General features: G+C 42.3%; 1 protein-coding gene across 7 annotated transcripts in view; it reads left to right on the top strand.

Annotated features, from left to right (window-relative positions):
* Positions 1 to 20,000, top strand: part of mre11a (MRE11 homolog A, double strand break repair nuclease) — a 66,792-nt gene that overhangs the window by 42,669 nt on the left and 4,123 nt on the right. The window lies entirely within an intron of this gene.

Here is a 20,000-nt window from a genome sequence, read left to right as displayed (position 1 = left end):
AGGTAATCAGTTCTTAGTAGTGTGGTGCGGGCGTGTGTTGGGTGTAGGAGATGTAGCGTATGCATGTTGCGTGTTACATCAAAGGAAATATAAAGTAAATAGAGCAGCGGTAGCCGGCACAGCAAGCAGCGACAGAACAGCAGGACCGAGAACCAGAAGTGGGCCGCGATCTATAGGCGACCCCGCCCACTTCATCAGTCCTAATTGGGGAGACACATGCAGACCATTACAGACAAGGCCTGGCGGCCGTCACACACACACTCAGGCACACACACACACACACACACACACATTTTAATTCTTTATTTAAATCCACAAATCATATTACAATAGACAGGATTCCAATATTTCAAGAGATAAGATAGGGCTTTGTCACTCAATGATATTCAGGGGTACAAAAAACATCTCCTGCGCCATACTGCAAGGCTGCCTATAACTAGTGATGGGCAAATGATGCTTTGGTGAACCACTAAACCACAGCAGTGTGAAGCTAGCAACACTAATGAAAAAATCCAATATGGCTGCCACATGTAGATTTTTCAACATAAAAGTCCTTACCCAAACCAGTATATGTAACCAAAAATATTGGTTTGCTAAGGACTTTTATGTTGAAAAATGTATGTGTGGCGGCCATCTTTTTGCTTTTCAGCTAGTGTCGCTAGGTTCACACTGCTGTGGTTCAGTGGTTCACCAAAGCTTCATTTGCCCATCACTACCTATAACTGCAGATATGGAGCAAAACTTTGCTAAATGTTTTATTTTTCTGCTGGAGAGCCCTGCCAGCCTTAACCCACTGAAAACAAGATTGAGGACATGCCCCAAGCTGCCAAAGATCAACACCACTAGCTTGCACTGATAGCCTAGGTCACATAGTTTTGTCCGTATAGGTTGGTACTTCATGATTTTGTCATTAAAAGCCATGTCCATGTAGAGATCGTACACACATCCTATTTCAAGTATAAGTACTTCCCTTCTGTCTCTGTCTAAAAACACAACATCAGGGGTGTTAGGGATGTTACAAAACACATCAGTGGAGCTGTTAAACCATTCTGGCATAATACGTGAATGTTTGTACATGGTCACATTATCTGGAAGTACATCCTTAACAGTGTTAGCAATAAGGTTAACAATCCGGTCGTGGCGTGCAGTATAAAGTCCTTTGTACATAGTACAGCCATTGACAATATGGGCAACTGATTCGAGGTGATGGTCAGAGTCTGAGTGCATTATACAGTGTGGATGGTGGATTGCAGGGTACCATAATGCAAGGTTGTATTAGGTGGGTAGCACCTGCAGTCTGGCTTTGACAGTGAAACAGAGGATGTCCTCCCCAACAGCGGCATTTGTGAACATGGAGTGTGAAACAGAGTGGTCGGCAAAGTGTAGGCATGCCGACTTTCCCTGCATTCTGAGTCCAGTCCAGTGTTGTTTGGTGTCTGTTTGTTTTATGTTAAGAAAGAATCTCCTTGCTGTTGTATTCTGTAGTGTGTGTTGTGCCTCGTTGTGATATACAATAGCCTCTGCTGTTACAGATGAGTCTGTGACAACTGCATCAGATGCCTGTGGTGCTGTGTGTGAGTTGTGTTGTGTCCATTCCAGTTTGACTGACATTCTGTTGCACAGATCATTTAGGTCCGGCCAGTCTGATCGGACTCCAAAGCCTGCAGCTTGTGTGTCCCGCTGCTTTTCCTCCTAAAGCCTAGGAAGCTGTCCTGGCCTGTTTTGGCCAGAGGGACCTTCCTCTTCCTGAGGTCCAGCAGGAGGGAAGCTCTGGCTAGCTCTCTGACAGTGGCATCGTCATTGTTGAGCATGAAGATGATGTGTGTCAGCCTGGTGGCAGTGTATACCCATTCCACGTTTGGGACACCCAGCCCCCCCTCTTTGCGTGAGAGGAAGATGAGGTCCCGGTAGAGTGAGAGTTCAGCCCCAGCCATTTTCTGACGGCCTGGACGGTTTTAATGTTCATGTCGCGTAGGACATTTTGCGGGATGTGGACGTTTGCAAAGAGGTGTTGTACCTTTGCCAGGGCCACCTCTCTGATAGCGTCCAGTTTCATGACTACAGGGAGGGGGGAGGAGTCGATTAGGTCGATCCTGTTCTTATAGGCATGGCATAGCTCCTGTACCTGCTCCCCCCACTCACCTGCAATGTTGATGTTATGGCCAAGATAGGTGTACAGTGGGCAGTGCTTCGACTTGGCCAGCTTCACTCGCGGTCCGCGCGACTTTAATTTGTATTTTTCCAGTGAGACGCTGCAACAACCCAAACAACCGGTAGATGGCTCAAGTGAGCAGGGTGTCTCGTAAAAAGAAATGGAGCCTGGAAAACCCTACACAGACTTCACTACAGACTTTAGCAGACTGGTTTAGAAATAATGTAATAGCCAGAAATATGCCTGCCCTGCCCTAATAAAGACATATTTGGTTAACTGCGAGTGAATCCCGTTTGCAGCCGTAGAGACGCAGGACAAATTAAACATTCTGGTTTTCTCCGAGTGCAACGATGATAGACAGACATCATTTGGACAAAATATAGAGTATTAACCTCCGTTGCTCAGCCAAATGCCTTCCTGTTACGTCCTGTTATCACGGAGTTACAGGCGATAAACGATTTTTGATGGTCACAAGTTTACTTCATTAGGGACTGTTCGTTATTTAAGGGGCTACCGGAGGAGTTTTGGGAGCATTAGTCCAAAAAGACGTGACCCTCCCTCGCCAGCAATACATTTTTCTATGACCCTCCAAAGTGATTATGAAAAAATCACTGTCAACTTTTTCCGGGTTTATCGCCTACTGTATTTTAACGTTTTCACATATTTAGCCATAAGCCGTTTATCATAGGCTATCACGAAACCAAACTACAAAGGCGAACACTTTAACAGGGGGAATTAATTGGGCATGAATCATGCTGAACGCTATTTCGCTACCTTAGAATAATAAGGTTCTATCTGCGTTTTGAGTAGGTACAACCGGGACGATTGAAACGGGGACGAATGAAACATTCCGGTTTTCTCCGAGTGCAACGATGATAGACAGTCATCATTTGGACAAAACATGGAGCATATTAACCTCCGTTGCTCAGCCAAATGCCTTCCTGTTACGTCCTGGTATCACAGAGTTACAAGCGATAAACGATTTTTGATGGTCACAAGTTTACTTCATTAGCGGTTTATTTTTTTGGATTATTAAAGAGTGTTTTTCATTTAATGGTTTGACTTTGTGCTTATTCAGTAGAGGATTTAGTGCTCTCCCCAATCCTAGACGTTCACATTGCATGTTTGTTTGTAATGGATGCAACCGCGAGATAGGCTATGCGTTTGACAATGAGTTGTTAACAGAACCAAGACATATAGCCCAGCAGCAATCTAGGGACTGATCGTTATTTATTGAAGGGGCCACCGGAGGAATTTTGAGTGCTTCAGTTGGAAGTTGCATGACCCTCTCTTGCCTGCTAGAAATTGTTCAATGACCCTCTGACAGAATTGTTAAAAAAGACATGACCCTCCCCTGCCAATTGTCTTCCGCCCGCGCCACAGCCACACACTTTGTGATAACGTTCTTAAATCAATCTTTCCCGTGAGCTTGCATGCAACCAGTCCTTCCTTTTCAAATGTGTTGCGCCTGTTTGCACAATTTCACAAATAATCATATGTGATTAATAGTATGACAAATAATCCCTGTGCACGGGGACCGAAACAATGCATGCCAACTTTTTCCGTGTTTATCACGTATTTTAACTTTCCCCGCTGTCTTGCCGTTTTAATGTTTTCCCGTAGAATATCCCATATTTTAATACTCTCATAACAGCCCTGCCATCGGGCCTGTCTCTGTGTTGCCCTGTTGCTACCCCTTGCCCTTCCAACGAAACAGATGTCTTCAAATCATCGTTTTCCTAGCTTGAAGGCGAACTTAGAGTGATGTTAACCTATTTAAGTTTAACGGCGCGATTGTCGTGAGAGCACGATTCATTGGCGCTTGCATGTTCGGCCTTCTACGTGCGCACCTGAGGCTACTCAGCTGCAAGAGAAATTATTTCCCCTGTTTGTATGTTCACTGCACGTTGGCCTACCATAACTTACCAACTCTGCACTGTAGACTGGCTATTTATATTTTTCTGTGAAATAAGCAAATGTATTTGTTCAACTATATGAAGCAGAATTACGCATAGGGTACTTGGAACATAATACATTTGACAAAGGACAGATGAATGTTGCTAGTGACAAAATATTAACTTTCAGTGTTTTACGATGTCTTTGTCATGGGGAAGTGTTTTTCCCCATGCATTTATTCTAGGTTACTGTCAGTGACTGCCGTGAGAGAAGCGGGTTCTGTGTTTCGTTCATGTCAGTGACTGACGCGAGAGAAGCGGGGTCTGTGTTGTGTTGTGTTGCGTTGCGTTAATTTATTTTCATTGGGCATACCGTGCCGTGCCGTCCACAGCTCTTCAGCTCACTGACAAAGCCAAAATTACTCCTTTTGAAACAATGAGTGCAGGAAGCGCGTTTGTATGGTTATATTGCTTGACGGGGGGGGGGGGGGAAGTCCCGTCCCGTCCTGTCCCAAGCAGCTTTCAGCCATAAGGCTACTTTGAGAACATTTCAATTCACCCGACACTAATATTCTAGATGTTGAAAACTATTTCGGCATAGCCTATAAAGCAGTTTAATTAAATGGAATGTTAGTTGTAAACAAACGAGCTACTTGGTGAGGCTTGGCCTCACAGATGCGCTCGTGCCTTAGATGGCAAGAAAAATCTTCACGATAGGCCTATTAACTAACCACCCGATTCACGTTGGCTGGGGGGAAGGGGGGCCATCAAACAATTGTCATCGTAAGGGAGGTGTTTGGAATCATGCCCGCGTTACAATCATCAGCCAATCAGCCAATCAAGGTGGTCACGCTTGCCCATTTACCCAAATTAATGGTCGAATATTACTGATGATCATTGTTATTTAAGAACAGGCAGTGTGCGTATGGTACCAAAAACATCTTGCTCGTAAAAAAGCATCATAACGCACATTCTGGCGGGTCTGTTATTTACTGTAGGCTGCGCAAACCACATGCCTTTATTTTGGGCAAGCCTGCATTCATTCATTCATTCAACCTTTATTTATTCTCGGGAGGGTCATTGAGGGAAGCCCTCATTTTCAATGAAGCCGAAATTACAGAAGCGAAGCAAAGCGCTCCACAAACAAGACAACATTCGAGGCCTTCTGTTGAAGAATTTTATATAAAGCCTGCGCTGACAGTAATCCTCCTGCCCCTGATAGGCCTACCACAGCTGTGGATAGTGTGGAATGTTCAAGTAATAACATAATCCAATGTGTGTCTCAATTGTCCCCCGCTGACCACCTCACACATTTCTCTAGATTTTGCAACAAACTTACATGACACAATGCCATAAAATATGCCAGTTTTAGGACACAGAATAATGTTTGTAATGATACCAGGTAGGCCAGGTATTGTCGAAGGTGCATGGTGAAGTGAAATTCTTACTTTGGAAAACAAACATTTGCCGATATCATCGCCGATCATCAGAATATTGCAACAGATTCTGTGTTCTGGACTGTAGGTAACTTGTTAAGCCAGTGGTTCTCAAACTTTTATTTCATTCCCCACTTTGATCAAGGGGCATGACTGATGATAGTGGAGATGTGTTATCCCGAGGCTTTTGCAAGTCAGCATCTTCGACGGTAGTCTATTAAAAATATAAGTTTTCGATGTCCCAAACGGAGAGCCATACTTTATTGTTTTTAACGATCTCTATGCTACTCACAAAAATGTAGGCATGGGGACATGATGAAGTAGGTTATCAAACTGTCGTGTGTTAAATGATTGTGATTACGAGCCAATGGTTTTCAAACATTATGCGTGACTCGGACATCTAACTAAATGCAACAGGCTCATATCGTCCTCGCATTCGCAAAATGAGGACCAGTGTTTTGTCAAATTGCAAATAGCTATTCGTTTTAACTATTTTTTTATGATAGTATGAAGTGCTTTTTGTATAGGCTACTATCTTAATCTTGGAATATGGGGAGGGAAGTGGCGCGTCTGCAGTCAGCCAAATATGAATGTAATTCTGCGGCATAAAGCAGATGTAATTGTTTATTGTACAGAAAAATAAAAATGACATGTCAAGCAGTCAATTGACTACATTGCAGTCAAGAAGTAGGGCAAATTAATTTACGAAACCAAAACGTGGGTCATAGTTGTCTAAGCCTCTATTGCGTAGCCTGTTAAAAACGTCGCCAGATAGTATTAAATCGGCAACAACATTGTTTTCTGCAGAAGCCTACCCAAGGCTACAGATTAATTCTGAACAGTTATTTCTCTACTGGCTCAATTATCACACCACTGTTTTGATTTGCGTAGTTGCGTTAACCCCAACACTGACAATAATGTAGACAGCAAATTTCAATTTCGATTTTCGTGTAGTCAAGCCTTAAGCCATACCCAAGTAGCCTAAATCGAGGTAATGTTTAATTATGCATGATTTATTTTGTTATTGAATTCGTAGGCTGGGATTACTCTCGGCAACAATTATGTAAGGGACGGCAGGCAGAGCGATGTACAGTGGCAGAGCGACGCACAGTGGCTGAAAGTGGTACTAAAGCTTCACGCCGCGTAATGCGCGAATGAAGTGGTCATTTGAAAGCGATGCCCACTGTATGACTCATGGCGTGGGTAGACTCTGATGGGCTGCCCCATGATGGTGAAGGAGGGGGGTTTGTCCGATTTGGCTTTATACCAGCGGTTGCCACCGCTGCGTTGCTCATATAGTGCTGCGCACTTTGTGTGTTTTACCTCCAGTTTTGACCAGCGAAGAAATTCAGATCACCTGCAGAAAGGATCCCCTATATACATCCGTTATGATGTCTACAAAGGGCTGGGGTAGATGGATCTCCTCCAGTGCACTCAGCATCATTTTGTGTGATAGTGTTCCAAAGGCATCTCTAAAATCCAGGAATACAGTATAAAGTTTACATAATTCGTGTTTAAAATCATCCACTCCAGTTTTAAGGCAGAACACATGCTCGTTCATACCCTGTCTGTCTATATACAGTGGGCATCGCTTTCAAATGACCACTTCATTCGCGCATTACGCGGCGTGAAGCTTTAGTACCACTTTCAGCCACTGTGCGTCGCTCTGCCACTGTACATCGCTCTGCCTGCCGTCCCTTACATAATTGTTGCCGAGAGTAATCCCAGCCTACGAATTCAATAACAAAATAAATCATGCATAATTAAACATTACCTCGATTTAGGCTACTTGGGTATGGCTTAAGGCTTGACTACACGAAAATCGAAATTGAAATTTGCTGTCTACATTATTGTCAGTGTTGGGGTTAACGCAACTACGCAAATCAAAACAGTGGTGTGATAATTGAGCCAGTAGAGAAATAACTCTTCAGAATTAATCTGTAGCCTTGGGTAGGCTTCTGCAGAAAACAATGTTGTTGCCGATTTAATACTATCTGGCGACATTTTTTAACAGGCTACGCAATAGAGGCTTAGACAACTATGACCCACGTTTTGGTTTCGTAAATTAATTTGCGACTGCTTGACATGTCATTTTTATTTTTCTGTACAATAAACAATTACATCTGCTTTATGCCGCAGAATTACATTCATATTTGGCTGACTGCAGACGCGCCACTTCCCTCCCCATATTCCAAGATTAAGATAGTATGAAGTGCTTTTTGTATAGGCTACTATCATAAAAAATAGTTAAAACGAATAGCTATTTGCAATTTGACAAAACACTGGTCCTCATTTTGCGAATGCGAGGACGATATGAGCCTGTTGCAGTTAGTTAGATGTCCGAGTCACGCATAATGTTTGAAAACCACTGGCTCGTAATCACAATAATTTAACACACGACAGTTTCATAACCTACTTCATCATGTCCCCATGCCTACATTTTTGTGAGTAGCATAGAGATCGTTAAAACAATAAAGTATGGCTCTCCGTTTGGGACATCGAAAACTTATATTTTTAATAGACTACCGTCGAAGATGCTGACTTGCAAAAGCCTCGGGATAACACGTTATCTCCACTATCATCAGTCATGCCCCTTGATCAAAGTGGGGAATGAAATAAAAGTTTGAGAACCACTGGCTTAACAAGTTACCTACAGTCCAGAACACAGAATCTGTTGCAATATTCTGATGATCGGCGATGATATCGGCAAATGTTTGTTTTCCAAAGTAAGAATTTCACTTCACCATGCACCTTCGACAATACCTGGCCTACCTGCTATCATTACAAACATTATTCTGTGTCCTAAAACTGGCATATTTTATGGCATTGTGTCATGTAAGTTCGTTGCAAAATCTAGAGAAATGTGTGAGGTGGTCAGCGGGGGACAATTGAGACACACATTGGATTGTGTTATTACTTGAACATTCCACACTATCCACAGCTGTGGTAGGCCTATCAGGGGCAGGAGGATTACTGTCAGCGCAGGCTTTATATAAAATTCTTCAACAGAAGGCCTCGAATGTTGTCTTGTTTGTGGAGCGCTTTGCTTCGCTTCTGTAATTTCGGCTTCATTGAAAATGAGGGCTTCCCTCAATGACCCTCCGAGAATAAATAAAGGTTGAATGAATGAATGAATGCAGGCTTGCCCAAAATAAAGGCATGTGGTTTGCGCAGCCTACAGTAAATAACAGACCCGCCAGAATGTGCGTTATGATGCTTTTTTACGAGCAAGATGTTTTTGGTACCCTACGCACACTGCATGTTCTTAAATAACAATTATCATCAGTAATATTCGACCATTAATTTGGGTAAATGGGCAAGCGTGACCACCTTGATTGGCTGATTGGCTGATGATTGTAACTCGGGCATGATTCCAAACACCTCCCTTACGATGATGAGTGACAGGTGACAGGTCTCAGAATGCGTGCGCTACACAAGGACGGAAGATGATGAATAACTGGGGCCGTAGGCTATTCACAAAGGCTTTTATCTTACTACTAGGAGTAGGCTACTCCTAAATCGCACTTAAAGATTTTAGATTGGAGTTTTCTCTTAAAAGTTATTCACAAAGCCTTTCAGACAACTCCTAAACTAGGAGTGAGTCTTCGTGGCTATGGATGACGTCATTACTCATGCACGAGCTTGACTGAAGTGACCACCTTGATTGGCTGACGATTAAGCTGTCCCAGACTTAGGTGCTACTTTTAGGTCTAAAATGCTTCGTGAATTACTTTTTGTGAAAAAATTAGGAGTCCTAAAGTTAGGAGTGACACGCCCATTATTTTTAGGAGTTGCTCCTAAATTCGCCAGTTAGGAGCTACTTTTAGCCTTAAAATTCTTTGTGAATACGGCCCCTGAATAAAAAGGCCTAGCCTAAATGAATCAAGGCAAAACAAATAGCCTAGTAGCCCAATGAAACATACGGATTGATGTAGTATCTTTGTAACATTATTAAATTATTCTGTTACTATGCCTACGTTTGCAAAAGAGAACATTTTATTTGATTCACACTAATGTTACATTTAATTTACATGTTGACAATGATTAGCCTAGTTTTGGTTGTTGTTGGCGGCGTTATTGCATGTTAGTTATGCCTACAATGCAAAATTGCTTCCTCACGATTGGAAGCTCCTGTAGCTGCATAGGATTTCAAAACCGCAGGTTTGTGAATAGGTCTGTGAGTAAGGAGTCCTCTTGACTTCTTTTAAGCTGTCAGAGGTGGGAAGGTGTGATTTTTTGGGGGAAGGGCCGGATTAACTGGGCACGATTGTCTGATGGCCCCCCTTCCCCCCAGCCAACGTGAATCGGGTGGTTAGTTAATAGGCCTATCTTGAAGATTTTTCCTGCCATCTAAGGCACGAGCGCATCTGTGAGGCCAAGCCTCACCAAGTAGCTCGTTTGTTTACAACTAACATTCCATTTAATTAAACTGCTTTATAGGCTATGCTGAAATAGTTTTCAAAAATTTGAATATTAGTTTCGGGTGAATTGAAATGTTCTCAAAGTAGCCTTATGGCTGAAAGCTGCTTGGGACCCCCCCCCCCCCCCCCCCCCCGTCAAGCAATATAACCATACAAACGCGCTTCCTGCACTCATTGTTTCAAAAGGAGTAATTTTGGCTTTGTCAGAACTGAAGAGCTGTGGACGGCACGGCACGGTATGCCCAATGAAAATAAATTAACGCAACGCAACGCAACACAACACAGACCCCGCTTCTCTCGCGTCAGTCACTGACATGAACGAAACACAGAACCCGCTTCTCTCACGGCAGTCACTGACAGTAACCTAGAATAAATGCATGGGGAAAAACACTTCCCCATGACAAAGACATCGTAAAACACTGAAAGTTAATATTTTGTCACTAGCAACATTCATCTGTCCTTTGTCAAATGTATTATGTTCCAAGTACCCTATGCGTAATTCTGCTTCATAAAGTTGAACAAATACATTTGCTTATTTCACAGAAAAATATAAATAGCCAGTCTACAGTGCAGAGTTGGTAAGTTATGGTAGGCCAACCTGCAGTGAACATACAAACAGGGGAAATTATTTCTCTTGCAGCGGAGTAGCCTCAGGTGCGCACGTAGACATAAGGCCGAACATGCAAGCGCCAATGAATCGTGCTTTCGCGACAATCGCGCCGTTAAACTTAAATAGGTTAACATCACTCTAAGTTCGCCTTCAAGCAAGGAAAACGATGATTTGAAGACATCTGTTTTGTTGGAAGGGCAAGGGGTAGCAACAGGGCAACACAGAGACAGGCCCGATGGCAGGGCTGTTTTGAGAGTATTAAAATATGGGATATTCTACGGGAAAACATTAAAACGGCAAGACAGCGGGGAAAGTTAAAATACGTGATAAACACGGAAAAAGTTGGCATGCATTGTTTCGGTCCCCGTGCACAGGAATTATTTGTCATACTATTAATCACATATGATTATTTGTGAAATTGTGCAAACAGGCGCAACACATTTGAAAAGGAAGGACTGGTAGCATGCAAGCTCACGGGAAAGATTGATTTAAGAACGTTATCACAAAGTGTGTGGCTGTGGCGCGGGCGGAAGACAATTGGCAGGGGAGGGTCATGTCTTTTTTAACAATTCTGTCGGAGGGTCATTGAACAATTTCTAGCAGGCAAGAGAGGGTCATGCAACTTCCAACTGAAGCACTCAAAATTCCTCCGGTGGCCCCTTCAATAAATAACGATCAGTCCCTAGATTGCTGCTGGGCTATATGTCTTGGTTCTGTTAACAACTCATTGTCAAACGCATAGCCTATCTCGCGGTTGACACCATTACAAACAAACATGCAATGTGAACGTCTGGGATTGGGGAGAGCACTAAATGCTCTACTGAATAAGCACGAAGTCAAACCTTTAAATGAAAAACACTCTTTAATAATCCAAAAAAATAAACCGCTAATGAAGTAAACTTGTGACCATCAAAAATCGTTTATCGCTTGTAACTCCGTGATACCAGGACATAACAGGAAGGCATTTGGCTGAGCAACGGAGGTTAATATGCTCCATGTTTTGTCCAAATGATGTCTATCATCGTTGCACTCGGAGAAAACCAGAATGTTTAATTTGTCCTGCGTCTCTACGGCTGCAAACGGGATTCACTCGCAGTTAACCAAATATTTCTTTATTAGGGCAGGGCAGGCATATTTCTGGCTATTACATTATTTCTAAATCAGTCTGCTAAAGTCTGTAGTGAAGTCTGTGTAGAGTTTTCCAGGCTCCATTTCTTTTTACGAGACACCCTGCTCACTTGAGCCATCTACCGGTTGTTTGGGTTGTTGCAGCGTCTCACTGGAAAAATACAAATTAAAGTCGCGTGATACCGCGTGATCCCACGCGCAGACCGCGAGTGAAGCTGGCCAAGTCGAAGCACTGCCCACTGTAGGCTTTTTGTTTGGGTGAGAGGATGCCTGTGTCTACAAGCCATGGGAGGATGCGGGCAAGCAGACATTTCATAAATATTTTGTAAATGGTGGGAAGGAGAGAAATGTCCCTCCATGTGGATGGGTCGTTTTCTAATATGGGTGAAAAGACGTAGGGCCTAAAACAGCAAATCAATAGGCTAAACATAAATAAATAGGCCTCCTTGAAAAGAAAAAATGCAGGCTCTGAACTTAACTGTAAACAAATGAGAGACTAAATTGTCATTATTTTTACTTTTTTAGGCTACAGTGTGTAATTCTGTTACATTTTTGGTTGGTGGTGTGCCACAGGATTTTTTTAATATAAAAAATGTACCGTGGCTCAAAAAGGTTAAAAAAAATACTAAGTTAATTAAACCCTAAGACACACACACACACTACATGAATAACACACACACACACCCACACTACAGGAATAACACACACACACACACACACTACAGGAATAACACACACACACATTTAAATTCTTTATTTGGATTAGAAGATAAGTATATATCATGGCATAATCCAAATGTAATAGAAAGGTGTACAACAGCAGCCAATATCCCAGTCCATTATGCACATTAGGGGTAAAGGTGGCACCTGCGCCTCCATATGTAGAGGCTGCCAATTACTGCTGATACAGAGCAGTATCTTGTCAGTTTCTTGGCCTTGTTCTTATGCAGTCTGCAGATCTGCAGGCCTCTTACACACATCTTGTGCACATGGCCTAAACTACCAAAAATGAGGGCAATGATTTTACAGGAGTAGCCAGAGTTATTGAAAACATTGTACCATGGTTGATATTTTAACAGTTTTGAAGCATAGCAGGTGTCCATGTAAGCATCGAAAGAGCAACCAATTTCTATTATTAACGGCTTTGGTGTGTTCATTAATTACAACTATGTCAGGTGTATTTGGTAAGTTATTTATGGCAGTTTCCAATGTAGCGCACTGTTCGTGTGGGGGGGAGAACCAGTCTGTCTTGATCTTTTCGTTGTGATGAATTGCAGTAAAGGTGGCATTGTCGCAGAGCTCCTTCACTGACAGTGCAACGATACGGTCGTGGCGCGCGATGTAAAGTCCTTTGTATGCAGCGCAGCCATTAAGGATGTGCGCGATCGTCTCCCTTTGCCGGGTGTGATGTTGTAGACAAAACGGCTCATGTGCGGATGGAAACCATGTTGCTAAGTTGGACTTTGTTGGTAGTACCTGAAGACAAGCCTTTATTGTGAATCTGTGGATGTCATCTTGTAAGGCTGTGTTTTTCAGAACTGTGTGTGATACGTTATGGTCGGCACAGGGCAGGCAGGCCAGTTGTTGTTGGCGTAGGCCTGTCCAGTGCTGAATCATGCGCGAGTGGAAGTGATTGATTATTGTCCTTCTGGTGTTTTGCCCGTCGAGGAGTTGAATGTTGTCGCCAGTTGTGATGGTTGCCTCTGCCGTGATGGATGGGTCCGTGATGATGTCATTGTTGACTTCCACTGACTGTCCTGATGTGTTCCTGCAGCGCAGTGGGATATTTGCGCGGTTGCAGAGGTCACTCAGGTCCAGCCAGTCCGAAGCCTGGTGTGTTGGTGTCCAATTTGCCATTGGGTTTTCTTCTGAACCCGAGGAAGCTGGCGTCATCTGATGTAGATAGAGGGACCTTGCGTTTCCTCAGAGGTAGCAGAAGTGAGGCTCGGGCAAGCTCACGCACAGCTGCGTCATCATTGTTTAGCATCCTTAACAGGTTGCTTATTCTGGCGGCAACACACGCCCACTCTGTGTGAGGGACACCCAGCCCTCCCTCTCTGGCCCTGTGAAACAGAACGTCTCTTGTCCAGTGTGTGTTTAATCCCATCCAGCGTCTTACTAGGCCTACAGTCTTATTATTCAGCTCATTTAAGATGCATTTAGGGATGTGTATGTTTGCAAAGAGATGCTGTATTTTGGAAAGAGCAATCTCTCTTATGGCCTGTAATTTCATTGCGACAGGAGGGGGGATGAATCTACTATCTCCATCCTTGTGCAGTATTCGCTACTAAGTTTGTGTAATTGCTCTTCCCATTCACCCGCGATGTTGAATCGGTGTCCGAGGTAGCAGTAGGTTTCGTGGCGCGCATACACTTTAATCTCACTGCCCATGATGGAAAAGGAGGGAGGCTTGTCTTTCTTGGCTTGATACCACCTGTTGCCTCCACTGCGTCTCTCATAAAACACAGCACAATTCGTCCGTGTGGGAGAGCATGGTCTTGATCACTTTCTCATCCCTGGATGACACCTGGACGTCGTCTGCATAGGCCTGGACAGGGTTTGGTGATCTGATGTGCGGGGGGGAGCAGAGACACAGCCACTTGAGCCACTGGTTAAGGGCTAGAATAAAGTTTACTGTGCTCCATGGGCAGCCTGTCTTGATGCCGGTTCTTAGTTGGATTGGGCTAGTCAGTTGGTCTCCACAGATCACCTGGAAAAAGGAGTTTCTGTAGATGTCCTTAATCATGTTGATATACGGTTTGGGTAGGTGAATTTCGTCCAAGGCCTTAATCATAACGTCATGCGGCAATGAGACAAATGCATCACAGAAATCTAGGAAGACTGCATAGAACTTGGTGGATTCATGTTTAAAATCATTAATTGCTGTTTTCAGGCAAAAAACGTGCTCGTTCGTGCCTTGACGGTTAATATAGGCTTTTTGTTTTTCCGACAAGATGTTCATTTCGCAGAGCCATGGCAGGATGCGATTCAGAATGCACTTCATAAGAACTTTGTAGACGGTCGGGAGTAAAGAGATGTCTCTCCATGTTGCTGGGTCGTCAGGTATCTTGTCTTTTTTAGGGATTCTGTGGATAAGGGCTCCTTTCCACAAATTTGGTATTTTTTCATTAGTCAGACAAACATTAAATATTTGCGTTAGTGCGATACATGTCCATTGTTTCGTGGATTTAAGTGTTTCGTACGTAACGCTGTCAGATCCACACGCCTTGTTTGGTAGACTTTCGATCACCCTTAAAACCTCCTGTGATGTAAACAGCGAGGTATTTGGTGTGTCGGTAGGGGGATTTAACTCTAGCGCATCTAGCCAGGGGGCTGTGGCAAGGCGTTCACAGATGGTATCTGCTTGGTTTTTATCGCAGTAGTAGTTATACACTCGCTCTGTATCATCCGTGCTTGGTGGATGTTCTGGGAAGATGCTGTTATTAAGGATTATTCTAATAGCTTTGCTCTTGTTGTTATTCCAGAGGTAGACAATTTCATCGCTGCCTACCTTTCTGGGGAGCCTTTTCTGCTGTGTCCTCGCTGTTCTGTTGAGCGCTGGTTGAATGACCTCGCGTGTAAAGCGCAACTGTTTCTCTATCCAATCCGTCAGGGCCTCCGATGTTCTGTCTGTTGGGGGCTTCTCAGTGTTTGGCAGTTTGTTGAGAATCCTTACTGTGTATTTGAGAAGAGGTATTCCGTAAAGTCTGCCGTTTCGATGATGCGCAGAAAACGTGCCGTTTTTGTGGTATATTCCATTTAAGATCGCCATCAGTTTATTCCACTGTGTCGGGTCTGTTCCAGTAAATGTTATTAAGTGTGCTTGCAAAGCAGCACACTTATTGTTCTTCTTAAGTTTTATTATTATTATTTTTATTATTATTTTTCCCGTCGCCCTAATTTTTTGTCAGCCCTAGCGCCTAGGCCCTTTGAGACAGAGACACCGTTCCAACTTTAAAACGTCCGGTCAGTACCGGTGTAAGTTGGTCGCGAAGATGACGTCAGGTGGGCGTGCCGTTCGTCCGCCATATTGGATTGAACAGAAAGCGGAACTAAATTTTCACAGGTCACAAATTTGATCCGAACGCCACGAAACTTGATGTACATTATCCTTGGACCAAGCCTCACAAAAGTTACCGGAAGGATTTTTGATTTTCGAAAGCGTTTGCCCGTCACAGCCAAACAAAATCGGCGGCGAAGCTCCGAAACAGGAAGTCGTCCATATCTCAGGAACACTGTCACATATCGATACCAAATTTTGTATATGAACTGGGGACTCCAGTGTGAGGGTGCATAAGCTAAAAAAAAAAAGAAATATTCCAAAAGTTTCCATCATTTCGCAAACAACCCACAGGTATTTGGTAACTCTCACCATTCACCTTTGCACCATTCACCTTCTATCACAATGCCTTCCAAGTATGCCCAATATCTCCATGTAGCCACAATGTCTCCGGGCAACCTTGCCCTATCATGAAATCCTTGCTCTGCCATGGGATAGTATGGACTTACGAACTGAAATAGCAAGGAGAACAGTAGCTATATATAGCTTACATAATAGAGTTGTTTTCACATTGACGGTATTCAAATTAAATTTTTCCTTATTGTTAAATGTCATGATGGGAGAGTATTATTAAAAATGTTACAAGTATGCAAATTAATATGTTTACGGGAAATTAGGTTTTACTGGGTTGTTTTGTTGTAAAGACATGCAAGGCATTCTGGGCCATGTAATAGACAAACAGTGGTCGGCAGCGTTAACTTGATTTCCTGTATTAATATGAATAGGTGTTTCTGTAAACCTAGAAACAATAAACAGCTATCTCTGTTACGAAAACAAGTTGGTAATCGCTCGTTGAAGAGGGAACTATGATAAAAAGATTGTTTTCCTAAAAGCATGGAGTTGACGAAAGAATAAACGAGCAATGTCACGTTAATGTTAAATAGCCTACCTATCTGAACGCTAGGTGGCAACGTTGTATTACATTTCACTAGTGTAGCCTACTTGAAATACGGTGTGAGATTCACAAGTAAGGAAGGTGCAAATATTATGTAATTTATCATGGGAAATTATTGGAAATGTTATTTCTTGTTTATTCTTGCATGTTGTAGTGGTCAACATAAATGTGCCCCTTCTGTTATTAGAATGCTAAGCGGAGAAGCATGCTAAGCAGAGATTTAGTATCATTAATTTCTTGTGTGGCTAGCTATAGGGAGGAGATGTATGTTGCTAATTGGGATTTATGTTGTTTAGCGTAATGCCATGGTCATTTGATATGAGATGCTTGCACTCGTAACTTCGTCACGTGTAACTTTAGGACTGCTATTTTTTTTACTAACAGTAATTCACGAAGCACTTTAGCCCTAAAAGTACAGTAGCACCTACGTCTGTGACAGCTTAAGGGAACTTGCATTGTAGGCATAACTAAGGGATGCAATAACACCACCAACAACCAAAACTAGCCTACTCATTGTCAACATGTACATGAAATGTAACATTTCATGTGAATCAAATTAAAATGTTTTCTTTGCAAACGTAGGCATAGGCTTATGGTGACAGATTAATTTAATAATGCTGCTGTGTGAATCACGGTAAGCGTGCAGGAAGTGGCCACTTCTTAATGGGACCCACTGTATGGAAGTGGGCTAAGTAAAATAGAGATGTTTTAAATAAGATAAGGTTAATCAGAATTCTACGACATGCCCGCTTGACAACGGCAGAGATAGAACTGGCCTTTGGCCATAGCAACCATCCATTTAGAACGACTGGCCTTCATAGCAACCAAAGATCTGAGCTGTGTTGCAATGTGAGGCAAAGTATACAACGGTGATGAAACAGACAGAGACAGGTCAAGAAATATAGTGCAATGTAGACAGTAGTATACAGTTGATTTACAGACGGTGGTTTAGAGTAATATGAAGTATTCCTTTATTCTGAGATAGGCTACATCAATAGGCTCTCAAAACAACCCCAGGCTCACAAAACAATCCCAAACAGACATAAGGTCTTTATAGAGCAAATCCATATAGATTATTTGTCAAATAAACCAGTAAAACATAATTTGTGGGATGGAATATATAACATTCACACTCATAGCTCATATTTTTTTTAAAAATAAATCAGTGAAAAAGTATCCTGACAAACAAGCAGCTTTTTAATGCCTTGGTCATATTTCATAATTTCAATTCCTCTGTAGGTTACCTGATAGCCCAGTTTGAGAGACGCAAGACGCGTGACATTATTTATTTTTTGCAGCCAATCACTGCTGTCATTTTATTTTATTGATTTGATCTCAGTCATAGAAGCTAAATTCGAAGGCAGGCCAAAGGTAAAATCCAACGAATCGCATTCAACCCGCAAGGCACTAGTTGAATAGAGCTTTTGAGGTATTGCCACTGCTCCAACACTGAAAGGCACTGTTAGAATGCTTGGATCAAGCCAGGTTCAGCATAGCGTATGTCACTGTCTGCTCACGTTGGTGACCGGACCAGGGCAAGCACACTTTCGCAGTTCCCGCCGGAAATGCAGTCTAGTCCTCTGTCTGTCGTCGATCAGCTTCGTGTCTAGGATTTTCCGGAAAGCTCTTTCCTCTGCTTCAAACTGCAAACTTCAAACTTCAAACGCTGGATGTAGTTGGCAAACTTTCCCGTGTTGTCTGTTCCTTCCGCCAGGTGAGACGCCGGGTCGTAGGTGCGCCATTGTTGTATGTATATTTTGCCAGATTTGCGGGCTTCTTTCAGGGTCACCTTCAAAGTTGTTATTAACCCTCCTGTTATCCTTGGGGTCAATTTGACCCCAAGCAACGTTTAACATCATAAAATATATGGTTCACTTTTTTTTGCGCTTCATGTTTCATGACTTTTCCTCAATTGAACGGTACAACAGAGTTAGCATGAAATTTGTACAATAATATGTTTTCAATGTCCTGTACAAATATTTTGTACATTGATATTCCTTGGGGTCAGTTTGACCCCAGTTGTATGAAACATAAGATACATGAATATTTGAAACATTATGGATATTATTATTTGAATAGTATGAGAACATATTGTTATTATCATTATTACATACACAAGTACTTATTACATATAAGTCTTTTTGGCAGGACTGTATAAGTCAAAAGGGGAAGCAACAGCAAGCATTTGGGCTGCTGACACTGGATGGGCAATATTGCCAGCCAGGGTTCCAAGGTTCATAAAGGTGTGTGTGTGTGTGTGGGGGGGGGGGGGGGTTGTTTTGTAGGGATTTTGATGGTGGTTATTACACTCTTGTTAAGTACCTGTCACAAAAAAACTGGGTAACAATATGAATTATAATCATTTTCTGAGGGTTTATTTAGCTGGGGTCAAAGGATAAAGAGTGTCGGAAAGATTTGAGGATAACACAAGGGTTAAGCACATTATGAAGAGTAATCTTAGCTGCATATTAAACATCTTTTTCTGCGTTTTCGGCGGCAGTTCTGACGGGCGAGATGTTTTTAGTGTTTGCTGTGGGCCAGCGTCGGGCCGGCGTCCGCCATTACCCACGCATGCGCACACACTACAACCTTTATGGCTGCACAACATTTACCGTTTTAAAACATTTTTAGACAGTATTTGCAATTCCACTACTTTAACATATTATTAACATATTATTATTTCCTAGTTGACCTTGGTATTAAAAGTAAATTATGAATTAGATTAGATTAGATTCAACAAAAAAGCAGAAAAGTGCGATGTGATGTACAATGTAGTTGGTGCATAGACAGGACAAAAGATATAGTGCAGTGTAGACACTAGTATACAGTTGTTTTCAGAAGGTTGTTTAGAGTAGTATAAATTAAATATTAGTATGTGCAGTGTATTAGCAGTAACCTTATAAGAGCAGAATAAATGCTTTATGTGTGTGTGTGTGTGCTTTATTGTAGGGGGCGGATATTTTGGTTTTGCAACATCCAACTTTACATTTATAATGTGAATAAATACTTTACAAATTAAAAAAAAATATTTTGTTTAATACAATAATTAGGAACAACACAATTTTCAACCATTTGTTCATTTTAATCTACTGTGTCTTAAATTAAATACTACTATTACATAATTTAGTATTTTACCTGGTTGCACTAACTGACGAGGCGCAATGTCACACACACACACACACACTCACACACACACACACTTGATAGAAGTAGGATGCACCAGAGCTCAATTGCAAACGTCAAAACAACGGGTCTTATGTAAATGGAATATTTCAGTCTTATTTTTTATAAATTTACAAAACACTCCAAAAACCTGTTTTTTGTGGAGTGTTGGAGTGTTGTATGTAGATTAATGAGAAGAAAATTAATTGAATCCATTTTAAGATGAGTTGAATCCATTTTA

Source organism: Alosa sapidissima, chromosome 15 (assembly GCF_018492685.1).
Source record: "Alosa sapidissima isolate fAloSap1 chromosome 15, fAloSap1.pri, whole genome shotgun sequence".
NCBI lineage: Eukaryota > Metazoa > Chordata > Actinopteri > Clupeiformes > Clupeidae > Alosa > Alosa sapidissima.
This window is presented reverse-complemented; position numbering and strand designations above follow the sequence as displayed.